The sequence below is a fragment of the Spea bombifrons genome, chromosome 3 (genome assembly GCF_027358695.1).
Source record: "Spea bombifrons isolate aSpeBom1 chromosome 3, aSpeBom1.2.pri, whole genome shotgun sequence".
Taxonomy (NCBI): Eukaryota; Metazoa; Chordata; class Amphibia; order Anura; family Pelobatidae; genus Spea; species Spea bombifrons.
In genome coordinates, this window is record NC_071089.1 from 83,145,568 (window position 1) to 83,151,567 (window position 6,000).

Sequence of the window (6,000 nt, forward strand, 5' to 3'; positions counted from 1 at the left end):
ACAGCAAGTAGGGCCTGCTACATTTTAACACAGGATATATATATGTCCACATGATCCTCGGGCAGCTGCACCTTGATGTCAGGGGGGCACATGTTGGATGCCCCTGGCTTACTGCTTTTTCCAAGTGGACATACCCTGGGCAAAAAATCCAAAGCAGCATTAACAGCTTGTTACATTTCTTTTTTTTGGGGGGGGGGGTGAGATTCGTGGGAAAATGGATAGACAACTTATGTCAAAACGACCATTGTGCAATACCCGCGTTGCGTACTTTTCAGAAACATATACTCATACGTAGCAGTTTTGTGATCTATCAGTGCTATTGAAGTTAGAGCCGCAGAACACCAAATTTGAAAATATTAGATTTTTGGAAAAAAATTACACACCTCTTTTAATATTTTTTTTAATAACGCCAACATTAAATGAAAATCCTAGCCATATGGGGTGTATTCAAACTCAGGACAGGTATATGAATATATTTTGGGATTTCATGTCTCATTTGCATTAGCTGTGTAAAAACGTTAAAACTTGTTGTTGTTTTTTTTAGATTTTATTTAATTGTTTTAAGCAATTACGGACGAACAAGCAAGTAGCAGAAATGTTGAAAGTACCGTGGTCCACGAGTGTAAAAATGCTTTTGTCCTGTAAGGGTTGAGGGCCATCATAACGTATCCAGCTAAGTTTAAGGAACCGCCTGGAATATTCTAAGAAAAGATGGAAAAGTTTTCTTCCTCCGTTTGCTAATTTGCATCCCGATTTTAGTCAATAGATTAGGTCCTGTTGAAATCAGCTTGTTGGAACAATTTACAATAAATTATCTTCAAAAATAAGTATTTTTTTTAATATATATATATATAAATACTCTCAGTATGAAAAATACAAGATTTATGACGTAAAATGCGATTCCAGTCCAAACTACTTAATACTGGCACATAGTGAAAACACATGGTTGGTTTCCATGGTGACAGCTTAACATCCGACCTTTTCATTTTGGAAATGCTTATGATATACATCTCCCCCTTACCATCAGGATAAATTACAAATGAAACACCTGAATTAAAAGGGCAGTATCACAATGCTGTCATTTACGTGAACCAACATCGCCATAGTTTGGCCCACTTACAGGCGAATTTGGGCTAAATGTTTCCAAGTATGTGGTTAAATTGGAATAAATATGAATTTATCACGTGAACTAAATAATGCAATAAATATAGTAATCCAGATTATTAACAGACACTTTCTGGGAAGAAAAAAAATATTTATATATAAAACCAGACGTATCCATTTTTGACAAACTACTTGACATGTATTGTAGTAATTCACGTAAGGCAATATCTATTAGTCAGGGTTAGGCTGCTTAATGCTGCAGTAAACTCTACTGACGAGTAGCCTCGCCTACACATAGACCTACCCGGCATGCTCAGAACCCGGTAATCGCCTAGTTTCCTCGGTAGCCTCTCGTTGATATTCCCGGGGATCAGGCCGCGCTACCGCCGGCTTCTCTAGCAGAGGCATGAAAGCGCGCGATCCACAGCACCAGAAAAAAGCGCGCGCACGTTGCTTTCAGCTTCAGCAGCGCGTGCACATCAAGCGTCGTGCTTGACCTGTCGTAGGTCATGAAAGGCGCCAACAAGTGCGCAAACGTATACAACAGAAGACCGTGTGCCCTCAGGAAGATCCATCCGATATTAAAACAAACCTCGGTTTTATGTATATTATATAGTAGTATAGCATTAACCATAACTTTAGTACAGAAACCGTTTGCAATTCTGCAGTTAGGCATATTTAACTTTTTTTGTGTTTGAATAGGATGACTTTGTATAAGGACCAGGTCGTGTACATATTATCTCGTATCCTTAATATTTTAGCAAAAAAGTCGACTAACAGAAAATATTGTCATTAAGGAGGGTGATTAAAATTATTGGCAGCGCTACTGCTGTTTTCTAAACCTTCATTCTCATTTAATTTATCGATTGATTTATGTAGCAAGATGGTGCTGTACAGTGGGTAAAAAAAGGATACAATGGGGTATATTAAAATTAAGATGTTCTTGCCAGGGGCCTAACTAGAAATCACTGGGCCCTGGTGCAGAAATTGCCCCTGCCCCCCCCAACTTTACCAACCAACGTGTTCCACCTTTGCAACAAGCAGTTTGTGAGTGCCTTTGTCCCCAAGCAGCTTATTAGTGCCATCCTAACGCCCAGCCTATCTGTGTCATCTTTGCCCTGAGCTTGTCAGTGTCCTAAACAGATTATCAGCAACATCTTTACCCCAAACAGCTGGTATGTGCCATGATTGCCCCCAAACAACTCCCCTGTGCCTTGGTTACCCCTTGCCCTTTCTCATCAAACATACACAAAAAAAAATTCTCACCCCTATGAGTGGTATGTGTCTTCCTCAACCTCAGGTCTTCTACCAGAGGCCTGGGAGTGTGAGGTTCTGCACAGTATCTTAGCTGTTCTTAGCACTGTACTCTTCTGGACAGACTGTTCTGATGTTCCTGGAATCTGTTGGAGCCACTCTCCCAGTTTAGGAGTCACCACCCCGAGTGCTCACGTGACCACTGGGATGTTTTTGGCCTTCCCCGTCCACATCTTCTCTAGTTTTTCTTTCAGGCTATTTCTTCTGAACGTTGCTCTCACTTGGCACTGCTACACCAATCACCACCGCTGTCTTCTGGCCCATGTCTACCACCACAATGTTTGGTTGATTGGCCACTACCTGTTTGTCCGTCTGGATATGGAAGCCCACACGGATCTTGTCCCTGCTTTTCTCTACAACCTTCTGTGGAATCTCCCATTTGGACTCAAGAGGGTTTAGGCTATAGTCTGTGCAAATGTTCCTGTACACAATGCCAGTTACTTGGCAGTGCCATTCAGTGTACACTGTTCCTGCAAGCATCTTACACCCCGACACTATGTGTTGAACTGTCTCAGAGGCCTTTCTACGTAGTCTACCTGGGGCGGTAGATGCCTGCCTCTATGAATCTGGTGCTTAGTGCCTGCTCTTGTGCTCCCATTATCAGTGCCTCAGTGCTGTCCCATTAGCAGTGCCTCAGAGTCCAGCCCTGTCCAGCCACTGGTAGGATTCCCCAATGTCGGCCATCACCGCTATTTGTCAATGGTACATTCCATGCAGGATCTTCCTTGCCATGGTACCTCCTTCACTTGATCTTCTTTGATTACCTTTTGCTGGTTCATGCATTCTCTTACCACCTCATTTTTGAGTGCCACCTTAATGTTGACACCTTCTGGGCTCACTTTTCATAATAGAAATTTAAAAAATGGTTCCTCCAGGGTTAGGACTGTCAAAGAGGTGCAGCAGCAGTAGTAATAGGGCACTGGGCCTGGGCAGGCAGACACTGGCAGATGATAGGCACATGCAGCTCTGTGGAGCAGGAGTGATTTAGTCCTAACTTTTTTTTTTTTTTTAAAATGTTCCCCGAGTGTAAAGATGGTCACAGAGGTGGAGCAGTAGTAGTAGTAGGGAACTGGGCCTAGGCAGGATGCAGCCTCGGGGAGTAGAAATTAATTTCTCAAATATTACATATTATATTGTCAGCGATATTTATTGTCACCAATATTTATCAATTAAGAATAATAGATTATATGATAGAAAGATAATACAAATTAATTTGTCCACAAATTATGGGTTTGGCTAGTAGCATAAATGGCCACCTGTGTTAATCAACTACACTCTACTCAGGAACAGGGGGACATTTCTTTTGCTACTGTAATACACAACAGTAGACACGACAGCTTCTCCATTCCACCCAACAACAGTATATTTCCTGCACTGAAATAAACAACAGTATGGTACGTGAGCAATGAGCATTAATGTCAGTCTCTGCTAATCTGTCACTGTCTCACACGCCAACTCAGTCTGTAACTGCTGCTACTAAAAGGGTAAAATGGTGTCAGCACATTTATATATTTAATGCTTGTCCCTTCCCTTTGTAAATGCTGAGTGGCCAGAGTAAAAAAAAAGTTAGGAAGAAACTCCCACAGGTTGTTAAACCCATCAATCACAGCAATTATCATGAATGAGACCACCCCCTGTTTTGGCTATTTCTACCTATTAGTCATTGATCTGTACCCTCCTATACACAGTCCCTTCAACTTTACGCTATCAACAAGTGCCAAAATGGCTTGTAATGGCGGCTACACATGGCAACAAATGGATGAATCGTGCCGAATTTTCAGAATTTTGCAGTTCGTTTTCGTAACTTTCGCCCTGGTTTTGTTGATTCATACAAATGCAATTTTCGTTAAAAATAAAGTTCCCAGGAGTTGACATCCCAGCAAGTTCACCCCAAGGTCAGACAGTGCAATGCTCAGAGAAATTCCCTCAGACTCTAAAGGCCTCTACAGGTACAAAGTGGATATGTTTGGCCATAATGCACAGCCCCACAGTTGGTGAAAACCAAACACAGCACATCAGTAAAAACACCTCACACCAACTGTCCAACACGGGGATGGAGTGGTGAGGATTTGAACTTGTCTTGTAGCCACAGGACCTGGTAACCTTGCAGTCATTGAGTCCACTATGAACTCCTCTGCATACTAAAGTATTCTAGAATCAAATGCGAGGCCATCTGTCCGACAGCTAAAGCTTGGGTCATACAACAGGACAATGATCCCAATCACACCAGCAAATCTACAACACAATGGCTGAAAAAAGAATGCTGCAATGGCCCAGTGAAAGTCTAGAATTCAATGCTGAAATGCTGTGGCAGGATCTTAAGAGAGCTGTGCATAAACAAATGCTCGCAAACCTCAATGAACTAAAGAAACGTTGTAAAGAAGACTGGGACAAAATTCCTCTGCAACCATGTGAGAGACTGATGAACTCATACAGAAAATGATTACTTCAAGTTATTGCTGCTAAAGATGGTTCTACAAGCTATTGAATCATAAGGTGTACTTAGTTTTAGGGCTGCAACAACTAATTGATAAAATCAATAATAATCGATAATGAAAATCGTTGCCAACGAATTTCATTATCGAGTAGTTGAATCGATTTTTATCGATTATAAAACAAGGGTTTTTTTTCCAGAGCAAATGCTCTGAAAAATACCCCTCATTATATAATCTGTTTCAGTGACTCACAGCAGCAGTTCCTACTTACCAGTCGCTCCCTGTAATCACTGTGACAACTGGCCCCGCCCCTTCCTTCTCCCAGAACCACATGGCTGTGACACTCATCTAACTGTAGGTATAAAATTAATATTTGGGCTGCTGAAAGTTAAGGGAGGTGGGGTAATTTAGGGGCAGTTATGGTTAATGGGGTGTTTAGGGTTAATTTAGGGGTAGTTATGGTTAAAGGGGTGTTTAGGGTTAATTTAGGGGTAGTTATGGTTAAAGGGGTGTTTAGGGTTAATTTAGGGGCAGCTATGGTTAATGGTGTGTTTAGGGTTAATTTGGGGCAGTTGTGGTTAATGGTGTGTTTAGGGTTAATTTAGGGGATACTGTGGTTGATGGGGTCTTTAGGGTTAATTTAGGGATGGTGTGGTTAATGGTGTGTTTAGGGTTAATCTGGGGCAGTTGTGGTTAATGGTGTGTTTAGGGTTAATTTAGGGGATGCTGTGGTTGATGGTGGCTTTTAGGGTTAATTTAGGGGATGCTGTGGTTAATGGGGTGTTTAGGGTTAATTTAGGGGCCGTTGTGGTTAATGGGATGTTTAGGGTTAATTTAATGATGAGGACTGAGGGTTTAATTAATTAATTTCATTAAGTTAACTTAAGGTGCAGTTAGAGGTAAAGGAGGGGAACTGAGGGGAATCTAAATCCTGGGGGCAGTGAAGATTAACCCAGTAATTATTTATAAAAGTATGGTGTCAGTGTGATGCGAACGGGTCTGTGACTCTATGAGAGATAGAGATATCTGGGGAGGACGGAGTGACATATCTGGGGGTATAAGGCATATAGGGTATATAAGGCATATGTGGGAAGGGCAGTGTGGCATGTCTGGGGAGGACGGAGTGGTGTATCAGGGTGAATAAGGC